This window comes from Heterodontus francisci, unplaced genomic scaffold (assembly GCF_036365525.1).
Source record: "Heterodontus francisci isolate sHetFra1 unplaced genomic scaffold, sHetFra1.hap1 HAP1_SCAFFOLD_692, whole genome shotgun sequence".
Classification (NCBI taxonomy): Eukaryota; Metazoa; Chordata; class Chondrichthyes; order Heterodontiformes; family Heterodontidae; genus Heterodontus; species Heterodontus francisci.
In genome coordinates, this window is record NW_027140421.1 from 525,430 (window position 1) to 541,020 (window position 15,591).

Below are 15,591 nucleotides of genomic sequence, written 5' to 3' on the forward strand. Positions count from 1 at the left end.
TTGACTGAAACAGGACATGGATAGTTTAGCAGAATGGACAGACAGTCAGGATGATAGTAAATGACTGAAACAGGACATAGATAGTTTAGCAGAATGGACAGACAGTCAGGATGATAGTAATTGACTGAAACAGGACATTGATAATTTAGCAGAATGGACAGACAGTCAGGATGATAGTAATTGACTGAAACAGGACATTGATAATTTAGCAGAATGGACAGACAGTCAGGATGATAGTAATTGACTGAAACAGGACATTGATAATTTAGCAGAATGGACAGACAGTCAGGATGATAGTAATTGACTGAAACAGGACATTGATAATTTAGCAGAATGGATAGACAGTCAGGATGATAGTAATTGACTGAAACAGGACATTGATAGTTCAGCAGAATGGACAGACAGTCAGGATGATAGTAAATGACTGAAACAGGACATAGATAGTTTAGCAGAATGGACAGACAGTCAGGATGATAGTAAATGACTGAAACAGGACATAGATAGTTTAGCAGAATGGATAGACAGGCAGGATGACAGTAATTGACTGAAACAGGACATTGATAGTTCAGCAGAATGGACAGACAGTCAGGATGATAGTAAATGACTGAAACAGGACATAGACAGGTTATCCGAGTGAACAGACAGTCAGGCTGATCGTCATAGACTGAAACTGGACTTCGACAGGCTATCAGAATGGACATAAAGTCAAAATAATAGTAATTGACTGGAACAGGACATACATAGGTTAGCAGAACTGGCAGATGTATTTTCGAGAAGCAATATAGACTTAATAACACATTGCTGAATGATTTGCTGGAATAGAGGGACTTGCGGGTGCATATACATCAATGTTTGAAGGTGGCAGGACATACTGAGAGATTGATTAGTAAATCGTATTGGATCTTGTCCTTAATAAATAGAGTCATTCAGCACTAAAGCAGTGAAGATTTGCTGAACACTTATAATGCTCTGGTTCGGCTACAACTACAGTATCTAGTCCATTTCTGTTCACCAGACTTTTGGAAAGATGTGCGGTCCCTTGAAAGGGTGCAGTTGAGATTTACCAGAATGATTCCAGGGATGGGAATATTTGTTACAAGGTTAGGTTAGTAAAACTGGGTTTCTTCCTGTTTGAACAAAGGAGATTGAGGGGAGATTTGATTAAAATGTAGATAATTATGACAGGCTTAGATAAGTTAGACAAGGAAAATGTCTCTATTAACTAATGGTATGAGGACTAGGGGCCACAGATTTAAAGTTCTGGACAAGAGATGCAGGGAGAATGTGCGGAATAACTTTTTTTATGCAGCAGTTGTTGTTGATATGTGTCACAAATGGATGGAAACCAACTGCAAATTGTATTTTCGTGCACTTGGATGTTATTGTGAGCTGCCACTTCTGTGTTCAACTTGTTTAAACATGGTGGGGGAGCAGATACCTTCAACAACAGTACCTGGGACAGTTACTTTAAGGGTTCCGATCACATGACCCAAATGCCATCCTTTTAAGCCTATCTGGTTTTGAAACCGTTTTAGTTTGAGGGAACAGCTCTTACAGGTAATCAGCTGCCTGGAAGGTTTGCAGCTGGCTATCCCTGGGGCCTGCCTGCAAGAAGGAAATAAGATGCCACAGTCTGCAAAGCAGCAAGAAAATAATTCTGCTCTCTACCAGATTCTCGTCATAAAAAAGCCTCATCTAATCCCCGAAAGTGCAAGAAGAAACATTGAGAGTAGAGATTTCCTGCAACTCCTACTCCACTCAGCATTTCCAGTTGGTTAATTCCAGCTTTGAACTTTATGTCAGTGAAAAAACGGACTCTATTTTCAACTGGAACCTCCTTCAGTTTGTAATTAAGCTATTTTTTCTACTTGGTAAATGTTCTTACCCTTTTGATGCCTTTACCATTCCCTGTATGCTTATGAATGTACGTTGCGAATGTAACCCGCTTCCTGAGTTTGAGTATGTAGTAATAAATCCTACTTCTATTTTTAACTTTAACACCAGTGTTGTTGCAGTCCTTTAAAAGTCAGGGTTCGCAAGCTGAGGGAGTGGAGAAATACGGAATCAGGATTTTCCTTGTTTTAAAAAAAGGGGGAAAATTAACTACAATCTGCTTACAGACAGGTTGTTGGACAGAAAGAGACATTTGTTCTCAAAATTCTCGACATCTTTGTAACACCTGGAACTCGCTGCCCACGAGGGTGATGGAAGTGAAGACAATCAATGATTTCAAAAGGAAATTGGATGGACACTTGAAGGAAATGACAATATAATGGGTGCATCAGCTGCTCCTGCCTGGAAAGATCCAGATCCATAGAAGTTCAATGAAACTGTGACCTTAACAGCCTCACCCTGGTGTGAGGCTCCAGGTCGTGTGACAGGAGGTGACACAGTTCTGTGACCACCTCCTTACTGAATCAGAGTCACCTCAAAAACTGCTTCTGGGTTAGGTGTAGGTAGGAAAAGTGCTCTGGAAAACCCGGGGAGCATAGTGCAGAGGCCCCTCCTCCTCCCTCTTTACAGAGCTTCCCCTCTCTGCAGCCTCTGCTCCATTTGGTGGTCATGTTACAGACCAAGAGACACTGTAACTACAGTCCCCATACCTCGTCCAGAGTTGGGTCACCAAATCCTCGGTCCTTCCTGAATGTCTGCAGAAGCTCAAAACACAACCTCAAGAAAACCATCCACAGTACCTCCACTAACTTTACAATAGCGGAAATAAGTCAAAAGCCCCTCACCTGTATGTTGGATGCCTGGTCCTTTTAAATAACACTAGAGGGGGTTCCTCGTGTTGCTGAATGTATGTTCAGCTGAGGGTGACGAACACAGGCAGTCAGTGGACATGCACAGACTAAGTTTCAAAGTCGTACATCAAAGCTACTGAAATGGCTGATTGACATCATATTCAGGCCCCGCCTCACACGACAGACACACACACACAGACATTACACCGACACCAGCACCCCGGCCAGCCCGGGTGTCCTGTACAATGTGCTGGATGTGACCGGCAGTCACACCATTTCATGGATCCAAACTTCCACAGCATGAGTGGAGCAGGAGAGATGAAATGTGTGGTCAGGGAGAGAGACGGGGATGGGGGAACTCTCTTTAAAAAGGGAATTAGAAAAGGACTTTAAGATCAACAAGTTTCAGGGATATTGGAAATTGACAGGGGACTGGGATAATCAGAGGGGTGAGGCCATGGAGGCATTTGATCACATGATGGGAATATTAAAATTGAGATGTTTCTACACATAGGAACTTGGGACTGAGGAGCAGGAGGAGGCCATTCGGCCCTTTGAGCCTGCTCCACCATTCGATCTGATCATGGCTGAACATTTATTTTTCGCTTTATCCCCTAGTTCCAGTCTCCCCAACAAGAGGAAACATCCTCTCGGTATCCACTCTATCAAGGTTACTCAGGATCAGCTATGTTTCAATAAGACATCTCTCATTCTTCCAAACTCCACCCTCTTGAACCTTTCTTGATAAAATAAGCCCTTCATTCACGAAACGAATCAACTGAACTTTCATTCACCTGTATGCAATTATATAGTTTTATCAAAGAAGGAGACCAAAAGTATACACAATATTCCTGATGTGGTCTCACCAAAGCCCTGCACATCTGCAGTAAAACTTCTCCACTTTTATACTCGATTCCATTTGCAATAAACACTAACATTCCATTTGCCTTCCTAGTCACTTGCTGTCCCTGTATACTGACTCTTTCTGATTCATGTACCAGGACACCCAGATCCCGCTGTACCACCGAGTTGTGCAATCTCTCTACATTTAAATAGCATCCTGCTTTTCTATTCTTCCTGCCAAAGTGGACAAGTCCACATCTTACCACATGATACTCCATCTGCCAAAGTTTTGCAATCTTACTGAACCTATTTATATCCCTTTGTAGACTGTTTACCTCCTCTTGACAATGTACAGTAAATGGGCTCACAGGCAGGACAATCTTTTGGAGGTGGCCAATGTTCAGAACAGCAAAACAGTTAATTATCGTTTATAGGATTAATAGCTTGATAGAGAGACTTACCAGGGACACCAACAATAGCGAGTATGGGATAATAAATGTATTGAGTCATCCTCAGTGCATAATAGATCCGATCCACTAATGTCATCCAAGAATAATCCGCAGTAAGATAATCAAACCAATAGGATAAACTCCTGTCCATTGTTGTAACATTCCGATCTATTGTTCTCAGATTCTGATCCATTGTTGTAACATTCCAATCTATTGTTCTCAGATTCTGATCCATTGTTGTAACATTCCGATCTATTGTTCTCAGATTCTGACCCATTGTTGTAACATTCCGATCTATTGTTCTCAGATTCTGATCCATTGTTGTAACATTCCAATCTATTGTTCTCAGATTCTGATCTATCCTTTCACTCTCGCTGGAGCCGGTGATCCCTGTTAGTGCCGGAGACGATGCTCTGGCTGACACTATAAGATAACACATTGAAAGGAATCTCTTATTAATAGAAAAAGGAAATGCTCCAGTGTCACAATTAGAGTCCATTGAGACTGACATTAATTACAGTCACTGTTGGAGAAAATCCAGATTGTGCCCTATTGTTGAACAAATTCTCCGGACTCAGACGTTGAGAATCAAACACTTTATTGCATGATATCATGGGGGATAACACCTTACCTAAATGCGGTTCAGTGCTACTCCCAAAGAGCTACAGATCGCCGTGGACTTATATAGTATAAAAAAGGCAGAGCTAACAGTTTCACAATTAGATAAGCACCCACAAGACTGCCTACGTAACGGTGCACCATGCAGGGTCCGAGGTCAGCGAAACATCAGTTTCAACAATAACAAGCTAGTTCCTTAATTCAATGCCCACTCCAGACACCATATCTGACCGTAACGTCTGATTGTGGTTAGCTGCTCTGTCTACAATTTATGACCGTTGGTTGTGGTTAGATTAGCTACAAGCTGTGTCCTGCTTTTCTGCTTCTACAATGTTATGTAATAATTAGCAAAGCTCAGAAAATTTCTCCAACAGTCACTGAACAAACAGGTTCAATGAAAGCCTTTCAATCCACCACTTTTGTACCGAAATAATGAAAATAGCAGAGGGACTCGCCAGAATCTTCCAATCCGTGGCAGAGGACTGGAGAGTTGTAAATGTCACACCCCATTTTAAAAAGTAGAGCTGGAATAAACCCTGTATTTACTGACCTGTCAGACGAGTATCCCTGGTGGGGAAATTACAACCATCAACCTGTCAGAGATAACCGCTGTTTTTAAACACAATGGTTTAGAAGAAGAAGAAGAAGAAAAAAATTACAGCACAGGAACAGGCCATTCAGCCCTCCAAGCCTGCCCCGATCCAGATCCTCTATCTAAACCTGTCGCCTATTTTCTAAGGGTCTGTATCTCTTTGCTTCCTGCCCATTCATGTATCTGTCCAGATACATCTTAAAAGATGCTATTGAGCCCGCGTCTCCCACCTCCACAGGCAACGCGTTCCAGGCACCCACCACCCTCTGCGTAAAGAACTTTCCAAGCATATCCCCCCATAACTTTTCCCCTCTCACTTTGAACTCGTGTCCCCTAGTAATTGAATCCCCCACTCTGGGAAAAAGCTTCTTGCTATCCAACCTGTCTATACCTCTCATGATTTTGTACACCTCAATCAGGTCCCCCTCAACTTCCGTCTTTCTAATGAAAATAATCCTAATCTGCTCAACCTCTCTTCATAGCTAGCGCCCTCCATACCAGCCAACATCCTGGTGAACCTCCTCCGCACCCTCTCCAAAGCATCCACATCCTTTAGGTAATGTGGCGACCAGAACTGCACGCAGCATTCCAAATGTGGCCGAACCAAATGTAACATGACCTGCCAACTCTTGTACTCAATACCCTGTCCGATGAAGGAAAGCATGCCGTATGCCTTCTTGACCACTCTATTTACCTGCGTTGCCACCTTCAGGGAACAATGGACCTGAACACCCAAATCTCTCTGTACATCAACTTTCCCCAGGACTTTTCCATTTACTGTCTTGTTCACTCTTGAATTGGATCTTCCAAAATGCATCACCTCGCATTTGCCCGGATTGAACTCCATCTGCAATTTCTCTGCCCAACTCTCCAATCTATCTATATTCTGCTGTATTCTCTGACAGTCCCCTTCACTATCTGCTCCTCCACCAATCTTAGTGTCGTCTGCAAACTTGCTAATCAGACCACCTATACTTTCCTCCAAATCATTTATGTATATCACAAACAGTGGTCCCAGCACGGATCCCTGTGGAAAACCACTGGTCACACGTCTCCATTTTGAGAAACTCCCCTCCACTGCTACTCTCTGTCTCCTGTTGCCCAGCCAGTTCTTTATCCATCTAGCTAGTACACCCTGGATCCCCATGCGACTTCACTTTCTACATCTGCCTACCATGGGGAACCTTATCAAACGCCTTACTGAAGTCCATGTATATGACATCTACAGCCCTTCCCTCATCAATCAACTTTGTCACTTCCTCAAAGAATTCTATTAAGTTGGTAAGACATGACTTTCCCTGCACAAAACCATGTTGCCAATCACTGATAATCCCATTTTCTTCCAAATGGGAATAGATCCTATCCATCAGTATCTTCCCCAGCAGCTTCCCTACCACTGACGTCAGGCTCACCGGTCTATAATTACCTGGATTATCCCTGCTACCCTTCTTAAACAAGGGGACAACATCAGCACTTCTCCAGTCCTCCGGGACCTCACCCGTGTTTAAGGATGCTGCAAAGATATCTGTTAAGGCCCCAGCTATTTCCTCTCTCGCTTCCCTCAGTAATCTGGGATAGATCCCATCCGGACCTGGGCACTTGTCCACCTTAATGCCCTTTAGAGTACCCAACACTTCCTCCGTCCTTATGCCGACTTGACCTAGAGTAATCAAACATCTGTCCCTAACCTCAACATCCGTCATGTCCCTCTCCTCGGTGAATACTGATGCAAAGTACTCGTTCAGAATCTCACTCATTTTCTCTGACTCCACGCATAACTTTCCTCCTTTGTCCTTGAGTGGGCCGATCCTTTCTCTCATTACCTTCTTGCTCCTTATTTATGAATAAAAGGCTTTGGGATTTTCCTTAACCTTGTTTGCTAACGATATTTCATGACCCCTTTTAGCCCTCTTAATTCCTCGTTTCAGATTGGACCTACATTCCCGATATTCTTCCAAATCTTTGTCTTTCTTCAGCCGCCTAGACCTTATGTATGCTTCCTTTTTCCTCTTAGCTAGATTCACAATTTCACCTGTCATCCATGGTTCCCTAATCTTGCCATTTCTATCCCTCATTTTCACAGGAACATGTCTCTCCTGCACGCTAATCAACCTCTCTTTAGAAGCCTCCCACATATCAAATGTGGATTTACCTTCAAACAGCTGCTCCCAATCTACATTCCCCAGCTCCTGCCGAATTTTGGTATAGTTGGCCTTCCCCCAATTTAGCACTCTTCCTTTAGGACCACTCTTGTCTTTGTCCATGAGTATTCTAAAACTTACGGAATTGTGATCACTATTCCCAAAGTAGTCCCCTACTGAAACTTCAACCACCTGGCCGGGCTCATTCCCCAACACCAGGTCCAGTATGGCCCCTTCCAGAGTTGGACTATTTACATACTGCTCTAGAAAACCCTCCTGGATGCTCCTTACATATTCTGCTCCATCTAGACCTCTAACACTAGTGAATCCCAGTCAATGTTGGGAAAATTAAAATATCCTACCACCACCCTGTTGCTCCTACATCTTTCCATAATCTGTTTACATATTTGTACCTCTATCTCACGCTCGCTGTTGGGAGGCCTGTAGTAAAGCCCCAACATTGTTACCACACCCTTCCTATTTCTGAGTTCTGCCCATATTGCCTCACTGCTCGAGTCCTCCATAGTGCCCTCCTTCAGCACAGCTGTGATCTCCTCTTTGACCAGTAATGCAACTCCTCCACCCCTTTTATCTCCCTCTCTATTCCGCCTGAAGCATCGATATCCTGGGATATTTAGTTGCCAATCATGCCCTTCCCTCAACCAAGTCTCAGTAATAGCAATAACATCATACTCCCAGGTACTAATCCAAGCCCTAAGTTCATCTGCCTTACCTACTACACTTCTTGCATTAAAACAAATGCACCTCAGACCACCACTCCCATTGCGTTCATCATCTGCTCCCTGTCTACTCTTTCCCTTAGTCACGCTGACTTCATTATCTAGTTCCTTACAGGCTTTAGTTACTACCTCCTTACTGTCCACTGACCTCCTCATTTGGTTTCCATCCCCCTGCCACATTAGTTTAAACCCTCCCCAACAGCGTTAGCAAAAGCAACCCCAAGGACATTGGTTCCAGTCCGGCCCAGGTGTAGACCGTCCAATTTGTAATAGTCCCACCTCCCCCAGAACCGGTTCCAACGTCCCAAAAATCTGAACCCCTCCCTCCTGCACCATCTCTCATTTATAAATGTCAGCTACCATGAACAGGTTAAAGGCAAATTGTACCTAACAAACCTGAAGGATGTATTTGATATAGTATTAGAGGGGACTGATGAGGGTGGCACAGCTGGTGTTATGTATATAACTTTCAAAAGGTGTTTGACCAAGTGTCATTTAATATACTTCTTAGGAAAACTGAAACCAATGGATCAAAGTGGCAGTGGTTGTTTAAATCTCCAATTGGCTAAGGCACAGAACATATATTGTTTTTCTGGCTGGGGGAAGTATACAGTGCTGTTCCAAAGCCATCAAAACAATAACAGCATATATTTACGTACAAACATATGAATTAGGAGTAGGAGTTGGCCACTCGGACCTTCGAGCCTGCTGCACCATTCAATAAGTTGCTGGCTGAACTGATTACTCCACATTTCCACCTACTCCCAATAACCTTTTTCCCTCTTGCTTATCAGGAATCTATCCAACTCTGCATTAAAAATATTCAAAGACTCTGCCTTTTGAGGAAGATAATTTCAAAGACTCGACACTCTGAGAGGAAAGAATTTCTCCTCATCTCTGTCTTAAATGGGCGGCTCCTTATTTTTAAACAGTGACACCTTCCCCTCTCTATTGCGGAATGATCTGTACATAGCAAACAACTGTTTGAACCCCGAATACTCCAACCTCAATTCATTTCACGCTCAGCATGACGTGGAGCTCTTTTCTGTCACCATCGCCTCTTGCTCAATTGTTCGGACAGGGATCCTTTCCCTGACCAGTGGACCTACTCAGGCACCTCCGGTATTCTCCCTCCACCTGCACCCCTCCTTCTGGCCTCTTACTCAGTCTTGATCTTTTCATTGAGAACTGTCGGCAAGACATATGCCATTCAATTTCTCTGCTCCCCTTACTGTCTAATCCCGACATTGTGATCAAACCTGCAGACAAGGGTGGTGCTGCTGTTGTCTGGCGTACTGACCTCTGCCTCGCAAAGGCTCAGTGCCAACTCTCAGACACTTCTTCCTACTTTCCCCTGGACCATGACCCCACCACAAAGCATCACGCCGCTGTCTGCAGGACACTGTCATTGACCTCATCTCCTCCAGGCATCTTCCCTCTACAGCTTCCAACCTTATTCACAGAACCCCGGACAGGCCACTTCTACCTCATTCAGAAAATTCACAAAGAGGACTACCCTGGTCAAGCCATTGTTTCAGATTGTTCCTATCGCACTGAACTTATTTCTTCCTATCTTGACTCGATTTTTTCTCCCCTTGTCCAGTCTCTTCCCTCCTACATATGTGACGCTTTGGACGCCCTTCGTCATTTTGACAATTTCCATCTTCTTGGCACTAACCACCTCCTCTTCACTATGGACGTCCACTCTCTCTACACCTCCATCCCATGCCAGGAATGATTGAGGGCTCTCTGCTTCTTCCTTGAACAGAGGCCGAGCCAGTCCCCATCCACCACCACCCTCCTTCGCCTGGCTGATCCTGTTCTCACATTGAACAACTTCTCCTTGAACTCCACTTAGTTCATTGAGTCAGAGAGTTATAAAACACAGAAATAGGTCCTTCGGCCCATTGTGTCAATGCTGGCCATCAAGCACCTCACTATTCTAATGCCATTTTCCAACATTTGGCCGTAGCTTTGGATGCTGTGGCGTTTCAAGTGCTCGTCTAAATACTTCTTGTGAGCGTTCCTGCCTCTGCCACCCCTTCAGGCAGTGGGTTCCAGATTTCAACTGGCAACATTTGTCCTCAAATCGCCTCTAAAACTCCTGTCTTTACCTTAAATCTCTGTCCCCTGGTCATTGACACCTCCGCTAAGGGGAAAAAAGTTTCTTCCCATCTACCCTATAATTTTGTATACCTCAATCAGGTCTCCCCTCAGCCTTCTCTGCTCTAAGGAAAACAACCCTAGCCTGCCCAGTCTCTCTTCACAGCTTAACTTCAAGTAAATGGTATTGCTATGGGTACCCGCATGGGTCTTAACTATGCCCTTGTTATCGCATATGTTGGACATTCCTTGTTCCAGTCCGACTCAGGTACCCTCCCTGAGCTCTTTTTTCTGGTGCATTGATAACTGTATCGGTGCTGTTTCCTGCTCCCATCTCGAACTGGAAAACTTTATCAACATTGCTTCCAAATTTCACCCTTCACTCACCTTCTTGTTGTCTATCTCCAACACTTCCCTTCCTTGACTCTTCAGTCTCCATCTCTTGGGATAGGCTGCCCAATCATATCCATTATAAGCCCACCGACTCTCACAGCTACCTCGACTACATTTCTTCACACCCTGCCTACTGTAAGGACTCCATTCCATTCTCCCAAATTCTTCATCTCCATCGCATCTGCTCTGATGATGCAACCTTCCAGAACAGCATTTCGGTTATGTCTTCCTTTTTCCTCCACTGAGGATCCCCCCTACTGTGGTTGACAGGGCCCTCAGCCGGGTCCGGCTCATTTCCCGCACTTCTACCCTCATCCCTTCCCCTCCCTCCCAGACCTGTGAAAGGGTTCATCTTGTCTTCACTTTCCACCCCATCAGCCCCCATATCCAAAGTATCACTTTCCACCATTTCTGCCACCTCCAGTGTGATGCCACTGCCAAGCACTCCTTCCCCCCACCCTCCCAAGTCATCATTCCGAAGAGATTGTTCCCTCCGTGACACCCTGGACCACTCCTCCCTCACCCCCAACACCTTGTTCCCTTCCCACAGCACCTTCCCATGCAATCACAGAAGGTGTCATACCTGCCCTTTTCCCTCCTCTAGCCTCACTATCCAAGACCTCAAACACTCCTTTCAGGTGAATCAGCATATTAACTTGTACTTCTTTCAATTTAGTATACTGTATTCGCTGCTCACAATGCGGTCTCCTTTCCATTAAGGATCGCCAATAAATGCTGTCCTCGTCAGTGATGCGCACATCCCATGAACAAATAATAATAAAGATAATTGTGGAGACCAAATACAGATTGGATGACGCTTTGTGGAACCTGTCCACTCAGTCCACAAGCATGTCACTGAACTTCTGGTCACTTGCCATTTTAATTCACTGCCCTGCTCCCACACTGACATTTCTGCTCTCCACATTCTGCAGTGTTCCAGTGAAGCTCAAGACAAGCTTGAGGAACAGAACCTCATCTTCCAATTGCACACTTTAGAGCCTCTGGATCAGCACTGAGTTCAACAATTTCACACCGGCACCTGGTCTTAAACTTGTTTTTCATACTTTTGCTTTCGGACAGAGCAGTTCATTATTCAGCCATTAACACCCTCCCTGGACAAATGCTTTGTCCCTTACAACAAATGTTACCACTCCCTTTGCCTTGTTCTTTGTCATTTAGTCTCCCCATCCTCGGCCTATCACAGATCTTCCCTTTTGTTGCTCTTCCCCACCTTTCACTTTTTCAACACCGATTACATTTCTAATCATTGCCTGTTCTGATGAAATGTTATCAACATGAAACGTTAACTTTGCTTCTCTTTCCACAGATGCTGCCAGTCAAGTTGAGTATTTACAGCATTTTCTGTTATTTTAGCTATGAATGGAACGTAGCTAAGCAGAAGTCAATGGGAGAAATCAACTGCTTGGGAGTCATTCCTAACCTAGCATAAAGGAAGATGGTTGTGGTTGTTGGAGGTCAATCATCTCAGTTCCAGGACATCACTGCAGGAGTTCCTCAGGGTAGTGTCCTAGGCCCAAACATCTTCAGCTGCTTCATCAATGACCTTCTTCAATCATAAGGTCAGAAGTGGGAAAGTTCACTGATGACTGTACAATGATGATCACTATTCACAACTGCTCAGATACTGAAGACAGACATATGCAGCAAGACCTGGACAACATTCAGGCTTGAACTGAAAAGTGGCAAGTAACATTCATGACACACAAGTGCCAGGACACAATCATTTCCAATAAGAGAGAATCTAACCATCTCCCCTTGACATTAAACGGCATTACCATCGCTGAATCTCCCACTATCAGCATCCTAGGGGTTACCATTGAACGGAAGCGGAATTGCAGCGACAAGAGCAGGTCAAAGGCTTGGAATGCTGCGGAGAGTAACTCACCTCCTGACTCCCCAAAGCCTCTCCACCATTTGCAAGGCACAAGTCAGGAGTGTTATGGAATACTGTCCACTTGCCTGGATGAGTGCAGCACCAACAACACTCCAGAAGGTCAACACCATTCAGGACAAAACCGCCCGCTTGTTTGTTGTGATTGGGGTGTCATGCACTCCCTCACCACCAGCACAGGAGCAGCAGTGTGTACCATCTACAAGATGCACTGTAGCAACGCACCAAGGTTTCTTAGACAGCACCTTCCAAACCCACGACCTCTACAACTTAGAAGGACAATGGCAGCGATGCATGGGAACACCACCACCTGCAAGTTCCCCTCCAAGTCATATACCATCCTGAATTGGAACGATATCGCTGTTCCTTTACTGTCACTGGGTCAAAATCCTGGAACTCCCTTCCTAAATAGTACTGTGGGTGTACCGGCACCAGATGGACTGCAGCGGATCAAGGAGGCAGCTTAATACCACCTTTTCAAAGGCAATTAGTGATGGGCAATGAATGTTGGTTTAGCCAGCGATGCTTCATCCCATGAAATAATAAAAAGGTAACAGCATTTCCTTCCAGCTGGACGACAATGGAGAGGTGTGGGAGGAAGATGGTGTTATGAACATTGTCACAGACTGCAGTAAGTTTGTGAAGGATAAGGAAGGATAGTTTGTCTTTGAAACAGTCACACAGCATGTCATTTTAACAAGCTCATCTATATGTCCTGTCATTGAACTATTCACATGCATCCACTCTGTTGCTGCACCCCCATTAAAATTACACCCTTTATTTTTCATTGCCTCTCCTCTCCGTCCAATGTAAATGTATCAATTTGCGCTTCTGTTAAAGTTTATCTGCCACGTGTCCGTCCATTCCACCAACCTATCTACATCCACTTGATGTCTGTTACGATCATCCTCATTGCGCAGTACACTTCCAAATTTTGTGCCAAGTGTAAAGTTTGAAATTGTTCCATTTACACTCAAGTCCAAGTGTTTAATATAAATCATGAAAAGTAGCAGACCCAGTAACGACCCCTGGGGAAACTTCCTCCAGTCTAAAAACAACCTTTCACCCCCTCTCTCTGCTTCTGGTCATGTAGACAACTTTGTCCCTTTTATTCCATGGGCTTTATCTTTATTGACAAGCCTGTTAAATGACACTTCATCGAATTCTGTTTGGAAGTAATGGGGAACAAAGAAATGGTAGACCAATTAAATACATACTTTGGTTCTGTCTTCACAAAGGAGGACACAAATTACCTCCCAGTAATGTTGGGGAACATAGGGTCCAGTAAGAAGGAGGGACGGTATGAAATCAGTATTAGTAGGGAAAAGGTGTTGGGTAAATTGATGGGATTGAAGGCTGATAAATCCCCAGGGCCTGATAATCTACATCCCAAAGTATTTAAGGAAGAGACTCTAGAAATAGTAGATGCATTGCTGGCCAGTCTTCAAATTTCTATAGACTCTGGAAGAGTTACAATGGATTGCAGGTTAGCTAATGTAACACCACTTTTTAAAAACGGTGGTAGAGACACAACAGGGAATTATTGACCGGTAAGCCTGACATAAGTAGTGGGGAAAATGCGAGAGAACATTATAAAAGATGTAATAACAGAGCACACGCAGAACAATGACAGGATCGGACACAGTCAACATGGATTTACGAAAGGGAAATCATGCTTGGCAAATCTACTGGAATTTTTTGAGGATGTAATTTCATAGAATAGATATGAGAGAACGAGTGGATGTGATGTATTTTGACTTTCAGAAGGATTTTGATAAGTTCCCACGTAAGAAGTTAGCGTGCAAAATTAAAGCACATGGGAATTCAATGAAGAGTGTAGGAGGGCATGCCAGGAGCAGCACCAGGCATACCTCAAAACCAGGTGTCAACCTGGTGAAGCCACAACACAAGAGTATCTGCGTGCCAAACTGCATAAGCAGCATGTGATAGACAGAGCTCAGCGATCCCATAACCAACGGATCAGATCTAAGCTCTGCAGTCTTGCCACATCCAGCTGTGAATGGTGGTGGACAATTAAACAACTAACTGGAGGAGGCAGCTCCACAAATATCCCCATCCTCAATGATGGGGGAGCCCAGCACATCAGTGCAAAAAAAAAGGCTGAAGCATTTGCAACAATCTTCAGCCAGAAGTGCCGAGTTGATGATCCATCTCGGCCTCCTCCTGAAATCCCCAGCATCACAGATGCCAGACTTCAGCCAATTCGATTCATTCCACGTGATATCAAGAAACGATTGAAGGCACTGGATACTGCAAAAGCTATGGGCCCTGATAATATTCCCGCAATAGTACTGAAGACCTGTGCTTCAGAACTTGCAGTGCCCCGAGCCAAGCTGTTCCCGCGCAGTCACAACATTGGCATCTACCCTGCAATGTGGAAAATTACCCAGGTAAGTCCTGTACACAAAAAGCAGGACAAGTCCAAACCGGCCAACTTCCGCCCCATTAGCCTACTCTCAATTATCAGTAAAGTGATGGACGGTGTCATCAACAGTGCCATGAAGCGGCACTTGCTTCGCAATAACCTGCTCAGTGATGCTCAGTTTGGGTTCTGCCAGGGCCACTCATTTCCTGACCTCATTACAGCCTTGGATCAATCATGGACAAAAGAGCTGAACTCAAGAGGTGAGGTGAGAGTGACTGCCGTTGATATCAAGGCAGCATTTGACCGAGTAGGGCGTCAAGGAGACCTGAAGTCAATGGGAATCAGGGGGAAAAACCATCCACTGGCTGGAGTCATACCTTAAACAAATGAAAATGGTTGTGGTTGTTGGAGGTCAATCATCCGAGCTCCAGGACATCACTGCAGGAGTTCCTCAGGGTAGTGTCCTGGGCCCAACCATCTTCAGCTGCTTCATCAATGACCTTCCTTCAATCATATGGTCAGAAGTGGGTATGTGTGCTGATGATTGCACAATATTCAGCACCATTCGTGACTCCTCAGATACTGAAGCATTCTGTGTAGAAATGCAGCAAGACCTGGAAAATATCCAGGCTTGGGCTGGTAAGTGGCAAGTAACATTCGTGCCACACAA

At 44.5% G+C, this 15,591-nt stretch overlaps 1 long non-coding RNA gene across 1 annotated transcript in view; it reads right to left on the minus strand.

Moving 5' to 3' along the window:
- Window positions 1-4,314: 4,314 nt before the first annotated feature.
- LOC137359670 (uncharacterized) overlaps window positions 4,315-15,591 on the minus strand; it is an 82,954-nt gene continuing 71,677 nt past the window's right edge. Inside the window, exon 3 of the long non-coding RNA XR_010971556.1 lies at window positions 4,315-4,459. This is a non-coding gene — a long non-coding RNA (uncharacterized lncRNA). The remainder of the gene's footprint in view (window positions 4,460-15,591) is intronic.